A 15,340-nucleotide genomic window follows, 5' to 3' on the forward strand; every position below is an offset into this window, starting at 1 on the left:
TATCAATGAAAATAAATGGCCGCTGAAGATAAACGCACGCGAGAGAAATAAAGAAAGCGAGAATGTGTGTGTGTGTGTATGAGGGAGAGAGAATGAGAACGTACTTTATTAGAGACGTTACGGGATGCACATTGTAACGTCGGCACGTTCCAAGCTGGCTGAATACGCTTCATGAAGTGGTCGACTGAGGGGTATTCCGTACTATGGATGAATATGTATATGGATACGCAAGAAACTGTTGGTTCGTTTAGTTTGCTGGTGAGTGAACGGCAAATTACCTAATCTGGGCAATGAAAGGCAATATAATAAATCGATATACGTATATATAGATGAGATAATCTAATATTACGGCCTTAGAAAGTACAGTTAAATAACATGTCACGTAAAAATTAAAAAAAAATATTTTACTATGAGTACAAGATGAATAATTCCAAGTAGAAAAACAGAGTCATAAATATAAACTGTAAATGAATCGTAAACATCGATTTTCAGCATTTATCGCTTGAAAACTGGCATCTCCGATTTACTCGCTCAGACATATGAAGCTGTTCGTACCTTGTCTTGTCGAGTAGCATTAACTGTGATTCGGAGGTTGACAAGGTAAGACACAACGCAATCTAGATACGGATTAAGCCGAATATTCCCGTAGAATCTGACCACTTAACTATTTAGCTGCGATCCACAAAAGAGAGAGAGAGAGAGAGATATATACAGGGTCTTTATCATATAGGAGTGTTCCAGAGGCTCTTGCCAAAACTCTTTCTCCCTCAGTTTCGCCCGCAGGCCTCGGGGATTTATTTAGATCGCTTATTTCAGTCTATTAATGGTAATAGCACCTCGTCGACCACAGCTCGTGACTGTGAGTCCCACTGCGTCCCATAGCAACAGTAACAGTTATGCGTTCTCTATTCACGCCGTCTGGACTAATTTTTAGATACAGGGTGATCATAACTGACGATTAGGGCACAAGCAAGCTTATTTATACCTGTTCGTTAGACATATGTCTAAGTTGTAATAGATTTTCTTTTAAATATTAAAAATGTATAGTAATATAAAAATAGTAATGATATATATAAGGGGTTCGGGTTAAAAAGAATCGCAGATAAACCTGAAAATGAAGATACAACCCACTGTCGGACATAATTAGTTTTAATAAATATATTAGGGAATGTGATTGGCCCAAACGAACCATAGGGGCAACAGGGTAGCCTGACCTTAGCACAAGTTATTGCGTAGACTTGGCTGTAATAACTAACGATATGTGAATGAGGCAAATCGTTTGAATACAGGTTACAGCTGGATTAGTACATTGTATTTAGCTACCCCAGCCATATATCTCTTCAATGGCCTACAACGACTGCCTTATTTGTTAAGGCTTATAATTTACAAAGAATACACTGAAAGCGCTTATGTTGGATTCGCTTATTTCAATCGCCATAAAATTACTTGATTGATTACTGCTAAAAAGGGGTTACATAAACATCTGCACAGATCTAATTAAAGCACGGGTGCCACGCGGTTCTGTCTGAGATTCAAAAATTTGTGATAAACATTTCGTGGGCGCACCGCCATTCAAATAGGCAAAAAAAAAACACTGGTGTTTATATTTTCTGTGTCAATCATGGAGCCTTAACTCAATATACTAATAATAATAAACCGACGCTCAATTGTCTCCCTAAGGGCCGTTATATCAGTACAATGCAATCAGGAATCTAAATGAAAAAAATCAGTCTTGATCTGGTGTGCGTAAACACAATTACGTAAGTCTTCAACATGTTTATAAAAATCAAGGGCAAAATAAAGGCAGTTGATTTTATTAATAGCTAACATTGTCAGGTGTATGCATTCGCATTATATGCCTGCTTTCCATACTATATTTTTGCTTTTTTCCAACGCTATACGAGGTGATCTGCTGAGGATCTCGAATTTCGTAGCGTTTTCTTCTTCTAATCTAATGATTTAACTCATGATTGCAAAACTCATGTTATTATAACTATTCTGATCATTAGTAGTGTTATAAAAATCAAAATACTGTAATCTATAATAATAATAATAATAATATTATAATCAATAATAATAAAAAAGACACAAAAAGTCATGTTTTTAGTTTATGGTATATTATATCTGTACCGTAGCTCGTGTGACGTAAGAACATGTTCTTTCCTTTCGAGGAGATGGCTGTAACAATCGTTGAAACGATAACGCTCCGGTCCAGCAATGGTTACTAGTAAACAATTACATGTAATCCTCTCTAATAAAATGTCTGTTTGCCTGTTAATATATATTATATATGAATAGAATATATGGAATGACCTTTGATCCAAATCTCACCGCCATGAGGCAAAACGCTATTCATCTTGTGACGCTAACGACGATAAGGCGTACCTTTTCCGTGTTCTTTTTTTGCATGTAAACACACAAACATTCAACATGCATGCATGCATGTAGAAACAGATGTGTCACAATGAAAGCGAGGAGTGATCGTTGAAAGGTGGCTAAAAACTGAGTTATGATCAGGATCCTGCAACAGTAAATAGCTTCGACCTGGTGGCGTCCTCGTCGACGTTATCATCATGGCGATAATCATTAGCGTCGTCTGTTGTAATCGAAGAAACAACACCAGCTCCAAGTCCAAATTAGCGGACTTGGACGGAGTCCTACCAAGCGAAATCTATTGTTTTGTTGCAACAAATATAAAATTTGTTAGGTGGTTAGTAAATGATGGCTAGTGATAGTGTAACCGTTACACAATCGTATTTACAGAACAATAAACATTATGGGATAGAAACAGCGTACCAATAAGGGCCAAGCTAATAGTTAGTCATCCCTTCCCACCAAAAGTTACGTGACTGATTGTACTTACGAACATGTTGAAACGCGACGACGATACTAAATCACGATAATAGCACTAAATATCGTATCAAAGCTGCAGCAAGAAATATTGGATTAATTGCATCGTTACAAAACGGTAATGTTGTAGAAATACCATTTCAGCCACCGTCGTCAATGCGCAACGACGAAAATATCGCCCCTGGCCATGCTAAACTAGTAGCACGTTTTTGGGCTTCAAGTTGCCTTAACAGTTAGGACATCAGGACTGTCATTACGAGATTAGTTATTTTGGTTGCTTTGAATTTTTATTGATTCCATCAGTTTATTTCTGTAGAATAACGGCTAGCTAGGTAAACAAAAAATGAAAAAAAAACCAAGTCCATTCCTGTTTGTACCTCCTTTTTCTAATCATCCCCTAAGGTTTGTCGGCCAACCACCTTTGACTCGTTTTCTGCCTCAAATTTATGTGACGAAGACGTAAACCAAAGGAACTGGCGGGTCAAGTTTACCACCCCCCATGTGCCGAGACTCTTCTTTTACCAGTGCCTTACGAAAGGGAATCGATGCCAGCCATCAAGAAGTAGCTATTATAGTGTATTGCTGGGTCGTTTGCGGTATTCCTTCTTAGTTCTATGGTTAAAGCTTGACCTCCGCCAAATCCGCGTACTCCCACTACCGCCCATCCCCCGTTCCATAACGGCGCTAACCGGTGTTCTTCGGGAACGTAGCCTGGCAGCGAAACGGCATTTTGGTTGCCTGCAGCGCGCCAGCATGTCATCCATGAATGGCGACCTTGGCACAGCAAAATATTGATCATTTTTACTGGTTCGCTGTAGGAAAAACCAAGGAGCCGCTGTTGGTGCAGACGACAGCAGCAACAGTAATAACCAACAGTAATAATAGTTAGCTAAGAACAGTTAATCAAATATCCTACAAGAGCGGATACTTACCAAAGCGGAGAATTGTCATTGCTATAGCGAATTATCGCCAGCGTTTCAAGCACCCCCGAGCGAAATAATGCCGAAATGATATAGGCGGTCATTGCAAGTTGGCCAGTCAATTGATAAAGCAATAATCAAACATGTTCCATATAAACATTGTACTTTTTTGACTTCAGTTGGCTTTCAGGGGGGTTGGACATTACCAGCATGGCGCTTTGCTATGTTGTTATTATACTTCGGCGTCTGGCAGCAGACGAAACAAAAATAATAATAAGAACTATTATTATAAAGGTAGACAGGCGTATAGCGAAGGCGCAAGTAACGAAGATAACATCAAGCTTGCAGCAATGCTATTGTTGATCGTCTTGTTCGATCGACATTGCAAAAAAAACAACCCTATGGAGACCGAACTTTAATTGGACGCATTGTTAATCGGCAAGCGCTTCACGGAAAGCTACTGTACTGCGGTTGTGCTCGAAAAAGTTTCACACAAATGTAAACAAATGTGGATCCTTGCTGGCTTCATGTGTCGTGCTTCATGACATCGTAAATAGAATTACGAGGTATCTAGGCTCAGGATGCAGTTATCCACAGGTGACAGCCCTCACTTGGGGTTGTTAGGGAGCTTCGCGAGAAACTGCAGTAATTCCGAATATATCAATTCGAAATATCAAACGAATACATTCACTTGTCAAGCAGAATCCATTACGCTAGAAGGACATCGGCAATAACGGACAACGACGCTGAGCATCTTCGGCAAAACACCGTGACGCCTCAGATGTAAAATAAATAAGTGCATTGAATATTTGAAATAGAAATCGCAAAACAAAAAACACCTATTTCTTTGGTGTTATTTGGTGTGTGCCGTAAAGCTGCCGAGTAAGCCTGCGTAAAAGTAGAGGCTCCCTATAGCTCGACTGTTGACACATATAATGGGGGGGTTTGCCGAGTCGACCTCGTTAAAGTTTCAACAATTCTGTCTAATCAGATTATTTCGATTCAGCTGTAGACTTTTTGCCATACCTCCTGTAGAAATGGACGACCATACGTTAAAATACAATCGTCTCACCAAACATTGCAAGCTGGAAACGATACCATAACTTTAATAGTTTAACAAATTTCTTATATTTAATTTTTAATCGGTAGAGATGTTATTAATTTATAGCCGACCGCTGCCAGAACAGCCGATAACGACCTCGACAGAAAGCTGATTCGACAATACAACGATTGCTTACAAAAGAATCTTGCGATACTTGCGGACATTATGCCATAGCAATGCACTCGCAGTTGGAACTCATACCACGAGATCTCAACAGAAGAGCTGGCCACTGTGGCAAGCCCCTGCTTGCAAGCGGCTTCTACTCATTGTCTACTGGGCCAAGTGATCCCGCAGAGGGGTGATAATCTCATACCGATGAAAAACTGAAAAATGCTATTGAGATTGCTATAGACACAAAGATAACATCCCAATCTGACGCTTGACAATCTGGAAGGTAGCGTCGGGTCCGGGACAATGGAAAAGATCCGCAAAATGGATACTGTACGTTTCACAAATTTTCGAATTAATGCTTATACTAACGTTGAGCAGTTCCGCTGAACACTGATCATAGGAAAAGTCTGATCCATAGAGGATGTAGGATAATCCAATACGGGCCAATATTATATTATTTGTAAATCTAATTGAGCTCTTAATTAGTAATGAGCGTACAACTACGTACCTTTCATCCATGCTTTCGGATTTTTACGAAATTTTCCGAGACTTACGAAAATACGTAATGAGCCTAATAAAATATAATTAATATCCAAGAAAAATATGATAAGTAAATAGACTCGATGAAAGCACGCTGGAACCTAACCCATTAGGCGGTCCTATATTCACGCAATGATAACAGTGCAGTTTTCTTTGTGAAAAAGGATGACCTGATCAGGATTTAAGGATGCAGCAGTCAGCCATTGTCACTGTCAAACCGCGGAGAAAAAACATGTTTCGAAGCTTCTTCGCTTCTGCTTTCATCAAAAAATCATCAACGCCACCATGGCGATACCACGTACGACTAATTCAAGGGAAGCTACAATGAGCTACTACTTGATGTCTCTGAGTTGCGTCCATCGACATTCGTATATTCAATTCTAATGTTCCATACGAATTTGGGCTTCGCAAAAGAACGGAGTGGAGGGGAGAGTGCTAAATGAACATTGCAGCCAGAACCGCTCTTCTTGTGACGAAAGATTCCTGCTATGACACCGAGAAGTATCCTCAGACCGACAGGCACACACCCATATATATATATGGATAAGCTTCATAAGCGTATAAAGAGACTTATGGACTTGATAACATTTTTATTCCATCAAGATGACTTCTTCGCAAAGCGAAGTAACGATCGCAATTATATAATAATAATAATATCATCATAGTAATATAATGAGGTAGAAATGAAGATCTCGCAGATGACTTTGGTGCTCTGCTTATAGTGATGGTGCTCTGCGTATAGTGATGCTCAATGGGAGAAATGGCGACCCGCAATGATCAGAAGCTGGCTGCAAATGTTTCCACACAGCTATTGCTATCTTCATTATTATAATGCTTTGACAACAATTCATCGGACAATCGAATGGTGTCATGTTTTGTTTTGTTTTGTTTCTCTAGTTTATACCTAAATATAGTGAACATTTAACTACGGTTCGAATATGTTTTTATAAAATGCGCTAAATCGCTCTTTTAGCTGAGGCAGGTAGGCGGGAGGAAGAAACATACGGCTACCTATCATGATGAACATGGCTGAGTTCGATTTCCGATCGGCAGCGAACGAACTAATCTTTTTTTTCATCTCAACTTGTTACATACGAAGCTCTCTTCCAGCTACTCTAAAGCTCTGCGTTGTTGGGCCTCTTCAAGTCATTGTCCCATCTGCCGCCTGTTGTACCCGACAATCGGGCTGTTATTCGAACGAGTGCGATGAAGCTTTACTTGGCGCCGTGTCGCCTGGTCATCAGCTCGAGGGTCAACCGTCGATTGCACCGTATGCTGGCCACCTTGCCGGCAATCGTTTTGCTGATATCGGCACAACTTCGGACGAACTCTTCGGCACGGTTGAGGTTTTCAGCCACCCAAAAATACTGAGATCGACACCTGCTGTTGTGTGCGCGGCATTCGTCCGCTCACTACGCTGAAGCAGGAGCCACGAAACGACCATTTAACGATTATGTGAATTTAACCCAGTTAGCCAATCGAGTTAAACACGTATTCCCATAAAATACAGTGAATAGTATAATATCTGCATACGAATACCAAAAAGTTGGTGGTTTGCTCGGAAAAAATCGGTGGAAAAGCTCGGTTACACTCCACATAATTTCCTAACAGAGCGAACACTTTTGTCAGCATTGCCACCTCTAACGGTACGAGCTCAAACTACAGCAGCAACTGGTTATTCTACATAGTACCATGTACATATAGTATTAGAAACAAAAACACTCTACGAATCATTCTTCGTGCTTTGTGTGCCCACCTAACGTGATCTAAAGACGGATCAATTAGAATCTTGAAAAAGTCAACAACGTTCTACGAGGCGCAAATATAAACAGCGAGGCACAAAGAAGAAGGCTGTTATCCAGAGCTACTCGATGACTAGAAGCAGTAGAAGACACTTTAGGCAAATCACAATGATGAACAACATTATCATGATGATCAGGCAGCGGTTGACTTTAACATCGACGCCACGCAGCCTACTCACGACTGCGTCTTCATACCAATTCTAATATACGGCGACGGCCCTTGACGTCAAGTTCTGCCGCTATCTAGGCATCCAAATGTCCGTTAGCCCCTTTTTTGGTGGGACTAGGATGGTCATCAGGCATTATACCCTTTAGTTCGTGAACGCAATCGAGTAACGCGCCCGCAACAGGCCCTACTGCATCTACTGCCCTTCAATATGGTTGCTGCTCTAGTAAATAATCGAGAAGATTTAGGAGTGACAGCAGCTATGGTCACACAGACTACGAGAACAACGACGGTATCAACACCCAACAAAACAAAGGCTAGCGGTTACGGTCAGTCTGGGCTGCAACAGGAATCAAAACTAGCACTGACAGGAAGGCTGAGCCCAGTCCCATCGTCATAAATATGAACCTGGCCTGGTCAAAATGGCCGAAATTGGAAGGTTATGGTCAATGCTCATTCTACATCTACGACAGAAGTTGTTGATTAGAGATAGATGTATCAAGTATATGTAGCATATAAGTATTAGATAGAGATAGATTAACAACGGACCACATGTTCACATTAACAGTGGCGTTAGTGGTTTGTAGTAGTAGTTGATTTGGAACAGAAAAAGGTGTCGATTGCGATGAAACTATGAATTCGAAGAGACACAACCAAATGGCGGAATAAATTTCTAGCGGGAAAACGCAGGCAGAAGGAAGTCAGCCTAGGTGACCGGCAGCAGCCGCATTAACAAAAACAACGAATCTTAATCAAGACTAGGACATCTCTAACCAAAGGACAGTTCGATTAGAGCTGGCAGATAAATGATCCTTTCGACTAACTTAGAAGTGTACGGTGGCTGATGAATGTGAATAGGCCGTTTTGTACTATGAGAAAGATTAGTGCATACCTTGCGCTTAGGTATATAAATGTTCGCTACTTATTGCAGTAAAAAACTGCCGTACAATAGAAACAAATAACGATAAGCATTTATTGAACGCACTGGAAAAGCTGTTCTTATTTGCTACGATAGAAGCCTCCTCATTTCAATCTGTACTTATAATCGTAGTTTAGCAGTAATGAAATGAGAAAGAAATATATTATAAACGCAACGTAGCTGGCTTTATCAACCTGACGAAACCAACGACTTCATGGTAGGTATGGCATCCAAACACTGTCCTGATTAAGTAACTGAGTTAGATTTGTGTGTGAAGTGAAACATGTCCTGTTATGTTGGTAGAAACATAAAATATCACAGTTTCAATTGCATCCTACTATACTGTGTCTTTGCCTTGTGTCTTGATCATTCAACCGAGCAGATGAAGTCGGGCTAATTCAAATTTGAGTTTCACTTCCTTCACTTTACATCTCGTAAATTCCGATAGCGCTCCGTTTCCCTGAACCAGAATTTACTGCGCCTGACCTGTCTCTGAGTGCTATCGTATAACATGATGTGATCACTGTTGGCGCCGTCATGTTTGAAAAACCAGAGCTGACGGGAGGTGTCAAAAGGAATAACGTCATAACGGAACACATACCTAAATTTACATGTTTATCATATGCGCTTTATGTTTTAACATAGACGCTCGAATTTGTCACATCTATTCGGATAGCAGAAATCTGTCTTGTGGAACGATGTAACGGGTAACGCAGACTGTGGTGTAGTTTGAAGTCGCCGATTCGTTTCTATGCTCCGTCAGTGACTCAAAGATCAACCCATAGTGTGCGACACATAGCACATAACCGTGTCTGGAACACTCCCCATTCCACTGAGAAGCGATCACAAATGTCAATGAAAATGCAGGCGAAGACCACTTTCGTGATGCGTTTCCAGCGTAGCCTGTTTTGCTGTTGCTGCTGCTACTGTAGGGTTGTGTCGATCTTACTACTAGATCTGAGAGCACCGACTGAGCAAGACACTCTTTTCAACGAGTCCCACTTGATTCCCGTGTTATCGGCCGCCAGGTTGCTAACGAAACGAGTAGGTAGCAGAAACAGGCCGACGATTTTACGCAAAAGAAGATAGAACAACCCCGAAAAAAAGACGACGAAGTCGTCCGATGGCATCGCAAGTTACATCCCATTCGACTTCAAACGGCTGTAGACCCCCTATAACTTTAAGCAAGCAGTCAGAGTCAACCACTTTCTGCAAATACGTCTAGTGGTGGATAGAAGCTAGCTTGTAGATTGTTTTGTTGCGGCCGCGCCAATAATGGCGAGGAGAGATTTGCGGTTATGGTACGGCTATGCGCACTTCCTCTTCTTCAGGACACGTTTTCTTCGAGCGGCGAAGCGGCTCCGGGCGCGCAGATATATATACGCGCGACGGATGAGGCGGATTCTTTAGCGCTAGCGCCGTTGCTAAGGCCGACGCCGCCACCAAGTTCATCATTACGCCTCTTCATCGCTCAAGAAAATCGACATTTCGGCGGCTCGCTGGCAGCACCGCTGTTCGCTCGTCTTCTGCCCAAGTCGAAGTGGATAGTGCACTCGCTTAGCTTTCCTTTTTTCATTCTCTCTCGTTTCGTTAATCGTTCACGAATTCGTAATTTTCCGAAATTTGTCAACGCAGTTGCAACAATTCGTCATTTGCTAAGTTCCTTACTAGTCGTCTTCCAATAACTGGGTGCCTACTCCATCTCATCTCAACTATTATTATGGTAGGGATATGGTCGCCTACGACGAGTGAGGCACAGATACTCAACCACTCAGGAACGTATCTGTCTGTCCGTCCGTCAGCTACCCCCAAACATTTTACAAATACACAAATATATATATATATATATATAGAAAGGGGTACGATAATAATTGAAAAAATAACTAAATTTCGGCGCGACCAGCGACGCGACCCTCGCCCATTACGACGACGACTGAAAGAGTGGGCACGAAAAAAAGGGAAAATAAATCGATAAACAGCGCCACGGACGTATTCCAACGGAAATATAACATCTATATCATTTTAGTAGACCTCTTGTCTATCAACAGAGAGACGGTGGCGCTGTTGTCGCGTGTTTGTGGCCGCACGGAACGCAGCGAGAGGCAATAACAATAGTAAAAGTAAACGCCTGTCTCTGTTTACGCACTAATGTCACTAACCGACGGGAAAGCAAACAGCAGAGTGGAAAAAAAAACGTTCGCACTGCTTCTGGCGCACCACGCTAACCAATGGACGTTGTATGTACGGATGTGTGATAACATGTGAGCGAGCTTTAGCGCGTTATAGATCCTTTTATATTTGAACGATTACAATTAATTCAAAAGTTGAATAAAGTTGTGTTTGTTATATGCGCTCATATAATCGTTTATGCTAGAGAATCGCTTTCTTAGATATTTGCGTATGTATTGAAATGATCTCGCTCGATGCGCATGGAAACGGTGGTTTTCGTCGGCTTGAGAGTATAGGTAACTAGAAGTGGGCGATAACCGTCTGATCGTGTTCACCAAGACATATTTAAATTAACCAACGATCAGCTGGAAAATGCCCAAAATGAAAATAAGCAAGCTAATGCAGAAACGTTTTCAAGCTCGCAACAACAATCTTAGTTTGAAAGAAGCTCGTAAGTCTTAAGAAAATAATTGGCATTTATCGAGTTCGGGGCGCTAGTTATCTGAGCCATTGTCCTCATCACATACCCCGTATGTTACCTGCCAATAATCCAAGGAATCGCCAGTATATTGTACCATATTACTATATAAAACATATCAGAACTAACATGGTCGCTCCCGAAAAACACGGACTCTTTAAATAAGGAAAAACAACTTACAATGACGTTACCAGTCAGATATGACATTATCTTCAAACTGTGATAGATCGTAGTATAGCTTGATTCATTCTATTGCATAATGAAATGGTATTAAGAGGCACGTTCGAAAGGAGTCTACACCAGCACCCATTATTTCGGCGCCTCCGTGTTTGTGGCATTGCATTTTTTTTTTTTTTTTTTTTATCAAGAACTCGGCTTTAGGCGCTTGATAACAGTTTCGCTCGCAGCCAATGTACGCTTCGACCAACAACTCGCTCTGAAAGCCATCGCACTTACGCTATGGCTACTGGTGCTAGCGACTCGCGCATGTCCGGAAAATGGACTACGTTATTTTAATAATAGCATACGCTTTCGGGCTCCCAATGATCAACTGGCAAGAAGGTTGAGAAATGACCGTCGTCGCTACGAAGTTCAGTACGACTGTGCCTCGAACGACGTAATATTTCGAATGTCTCAGATCATGGTATCTTTGCCATGGACGAATGCTGGCGTCATCGTCTTGACGTGTGGTGCACAGTCACTATCCTGTACTGGCCATCCTATCCGAGAATTTCTAAGCCGCTGGCTATGAAAAAAAAGTTACTTTTACTTTTACAGGAAGAAGTCCAATGCACTTTTGGCTATAGACGAGAAACGACTGATTAGAGATTTATCGAACGCTCAATCCGACGACAACGACAGTTGATTACGACCGCGAATGTATAGAAATAGAAACACGGAAAGCCAGACGATCGGAAAATTGCGACGGAGAGAATGCCGAGTGATGTTTCTCTAAATGTTGTATGAAACGTGCCAGTAAATAAATTTAAACTTTCACGGGGCATGAAATATAGTGGCTATCGCGAATACTACATATAGGCAACCGGAACATGGATTGGATCTACTCCCCGATGAACCAATGGGTTCCATCAGGTGCATAATGGTGGTGGACGTACAATAGTTAATCGATGCCAAAAGTATGAAGGCAGATAGATTTCGCTAGCACGTGCTTTAATGTTTCCAGTTTGGTATTAGTTTTAAGAAAATCAAAGAAGATAATAGAGCGTTTAGCAAAGAATATGTTGCGACTCTGTTGAAAAATGAGATGAAACGATGTGTGTTCAAAGTGTACGATCACGGCTTCTGTTTCTGGTATTCTTGGTATATACGTCAGCGGTTGACGGAAAAGTGGGAAGAAACAGCGTATCTTTATTACGCAACACCAATGTACAGGTTATGACGAACAGCGTGACTAGTTTCGATATTAAGAGAGTTGATTCAGAAAAAAAACAACTCAGAAGTTAAAGTAATAGCTTCTGACTTGTTGTTTCTCCAGTTCCCACACAGATAGGAAAAAATGAGGAAAGTATTCCAAGGGTGGACGTTTATCTGCAGTGACCGGGCGTAGTCGGCCGACAGCAACAACATGATCCGATCGAAACTAAAATCAGCTTCAATAGCTTTTTTTGAATAAACAATATAAAAGTAAGGTTTTGAACCTTATACCATAATACGTGCTTAATCCCTGATTGCTTTTATATACACAGAGTGTCAAGATAGAATCTTCTTATGTAGTCCACTATTTTATTCTATTTACGATAACAAATACGTATAACGCCGTAAACGTAGCCGTGTCCGACAAGCAAGCCGAACAGCCTAAACAAAATACCCACTCAAATCGCGCCATCTCAAGTTTTCGATGAGTCGCAACTGGAGTCGCTGGTAACGAGGTGCAAATTTTTGCCTAGTCAACTGGCAAATCCGGCAATCACGGATGGCACAAATGCTGATGTCTATCGTCGTACTGAATAGTTCCATACATAGATCAACCGGCTCGGGTAAATTCAGGGTCGCCAGTTATATTAGAAAAGATTTTTTTGTTGTCTGTTCTTACACCTGACAAACAACGACCTCGAAAAAGTACTTTGTCGACGACAGTTGAACCAATTTTCTTCAATGAAAAATTGTTCTTCCGTCTTGTCGAGAATTCAAATTCGGCGAAAAGCTTCAACGAACAATGTAGATAGTGGTGGTAACGGCGCAAAGAACGAGTTGACACTTCGCAAAGGCTTCTAGAAATATTTACTGATGTGAAATAGCTGTACGTCCGTAGAATAGCAGAAGATATAATGACATCGTAAACGATAATAGGACGCTATGCACAGCATTTCGGTTAAACAGTAAAATAGCTATTTATATATATATATATATATATATATTCCTCTCCTATTTAAAAAAATATGTGAACATGCAGGGCCTACTAACAGTGCTTGTAAAGGCACAGATACGATTTGTCCATCTTCCTTACCGCTCTATGTAGCCGGTAATTAGAACAGTTACGAGACGTCGTCACCCCTGAATCATACTACAAATAGTATTAATAATATGAACTATAAGCTGTAATGTTAGTTATCGTTATAAAGGGGTATGTGCTACCGATACACAGTAACAATAAACTCTAATGTATTTTGCTTTTATAGTGAGTCATGTCGAATGCGTCTGCCTCGTGTACGGTTGTGCTTTTGGTCATAGCTGTTAAGCAAACGCTTTTTTTATCCGAACGTCCAACTTGCTCCTTCGATCGGGACGGAACATAAATGTCTACGGCTAGCCTTAACCGATCATACCGCTTGGTTGAAAAAATTAACAGTCAATCGTGTATGGCCTAACAGTAATGAAAATAGTTCCTTGTTCAGAACTTAGTCACCCATGGGAGTTTATAGCGTGCGTACTTTTAAGTCTATGTCTAATATGCAACGTCTGGACTCCATATATTTTATGATTTAGCAGTGAACGTCCGTAGTTAGTCGGCCTGATGTATATAGCTGTGTTCGTTTTCGGAAACTATCGTCCAAATTTATTTATCTTTTTTCTGCGTTAAAAATTAAATTTGTTTTTAGCATCCCTCTTCCGTTCTAACCTCTAACGTAGGTTCTCAATCACCCTCAAAGAATTGCAAATTTACCGGGTCAGCACAAACGTTGACCCAACCTAACCGGCCATTAATTGCTTGTTTAAGTAAATTCCCTATGTTAACAACGTCAATAACTATTATCGTGACGACAATTATTGATATAGGTAGAAAACAGTGATCGACTCGATCATTTCTGAGAAAGAAGCGCTGCGTTTATGGAGATTCGGCGAGTGTTGAAAAAACTTAGGGGTTAGCGTCGTTTCCTCACGCTGCCCTTGCTGGATTAGGAACACTCGCGATTGGAAACAGCACTGCCACCATCAACGCGCAAATCGATTTCGGAAACGTTAACGGGACGGAGTTTCCGGAGAAATTCATCACAGGTTTCGATTGTTCCGGGCATGGCCAAAAAAAGATAGATCGCCGGCCGGTGCAAAAAAAAGGTAACAACTTTCAGTGATCGATAGTAACAGCTCCCGTCTAAAACCGATGGCTTGTCGTGTTTGAGGGGCAACTGAGTGATTGAAAAGTTATCGCTCGCAAAATCAATGTTTCTAGTTCTAAGTTACCGAGTGACTCATTGTTCCAGACGGCTAGCTCTTTTCAGTTCCAGATCTAGCGTACACAGACGAACCGTCTGGGTACGCTAGGTCTGGAACCTAGACTTCGCCAGAACACCAGCTGCTTTAACTAGTTTGGTAAGCACACACGTTACCACTGCATCGTCACGTCGGGGACCTTACCCACGCGCGAATCGTCCTAACCATAGACAACAGGTAAAATCGCGTGAATTAAACGAAAATTTGTCCGCTAATCATGGTAGTTCTGGATTCGAAGCTACCAAAGAAATAGCCTTGTTTTATGCCTGAACTTACCCCTCACATTCCCCGTTACCCATAACCCTTCGTTAACCTGTTCACGACTCGTATCAGTGCCCTGCGATTAGTCCTGGCATCTTTGGCGGCGTCCACAGAACTCAATCTGACAGTAATCAGTATCCATCATACACATAGTGCAATAGATATGCCTGTTCGGTAACAGTTCGTTGTGTTCCTTTGAGCCGAGCAGTTCTACTAGCTTCGGTTTGTTTATCTGTTGCTTGCCATTTTTGTATACTTTTTCTGGCACATTTTCGTTTTACTTCGTTCGATCTTCCGCCTGTTCCCCGCCGCGCTCGCTATATTTAACTACCATCATCACTATATATACG

At 41.3% G+C, this 15,340-nt stretch overlaps 1 protein-coding gene across 4 annotated transcripts in view; it reads right to left on the bottom strand.

Annotated features, from left to right (window-relative positions):
• Frl (formin-like protein) overlaps positions 1–15,340 on the bottom strand; it is a 48,140-nt gene that overhangs the window by 20,672 nt on the left and 12,128 nt on the right. The window lies entirely within an intron of this gene.

This window comes from Varroa jacobsoni, unplaced genomic scaffold (assembly GCF_002532875.2).
Source record: "Varroa jacobsoni isolate VJ856 unplaced genomic scaffold, vjacob_1.0 scaffold_273, whole genome shotgun sequence".
Classification (NCBI taxonomy): domain Eukaryota; kingdom Metazoa; phylum Arthropoda; class Arachnida; order Mesostigmata; family Varroidae; genus Varroa; species Varroa jacobsoni.